Below are 867 nucleotides of genomic sequence, written 5' to 3' on the forward strand. Positions count from 1 at the left end.
TAGCACATTTAAAGAATCAAAGAGATTCAGAAACAGTATCTGCAATCTCTAGCACATTGAATGTCCACGTTAGTGGTCAACGTTATATATATATATATATCATCATCGTCATCATCATCGTTTAACGTCCACTTTCCATGCTAGCATGGGCTGGACGATTTGACTGAGGACTGGCAAGCCAGAAAGCTGCACCAGGCTCCAATATGATCTGGCAGAGTTTCTACAGCTGGATGCCCTTCCTAACGCCAACCACTCCGAGAGTGTAGTGGGTGCTTTTACGTGCCACCAGCACGAGGGCCAGTCACATAGTACTGGCAACGACCTCACTCGAATGATTTTCTAACATGCTACCAGCACAAGTGCTAGAAGGCAAAGCTGGTAACGATTACGCTCTAATGGTGCTATTTTGGGGCCACTAGCACGGAAGCCAGACAGCTGCTCTAGCAATGAACATGCTCGACAGTGCTGTTAGTACTCCACTGGTGCGGTGACCAGTCATCGAGTATGGTTCAATTTCGATTTCACTTGCCCCAACAGGTCTTCGCAAGCAGAGTTTAGTGTCCAATGAAGGAGAGGTTGGCATGGGTGCCAGTTATTGGATTTAGTTCGATTTCGATTTCAGATTTCAAATTTCAAATTTCAAATTCCAAATTCACTTGCCTCAACCGGTCTTCACAAGCAGGGTTTTTAGTGTCCAGTGAAGTAAAGATACGGATTAGTGAGCTGGCTACACTTCTGGCAGAGATCACAGATTATGCTCTCACTTGCCTTGCCCGGTCTTCTCACATACTGCATATTTCCAAAGGTCCTGGTCACCGGTCATTGCCTCGGTGAGGCCTAAAGTTCGAAGGTCGTGCTTCACCACCT

This window comes from Octopus bimaculoides, chromosome 7 (genome assembly GCF_001194135.2).
Source record: "Octopus bimaculoides isolate UCB-OBI-ISO-001 chromosome 7, ASM119413v2, whole genome shotgun sequence".
Classification (NCBI taxonomy): domain Eukaryota; kingdom Metazoa; phylum Mollusca; class Cephalopoda; order Octopoda; family Octopodidae; genus Octopus; species Octopus bimaculoides.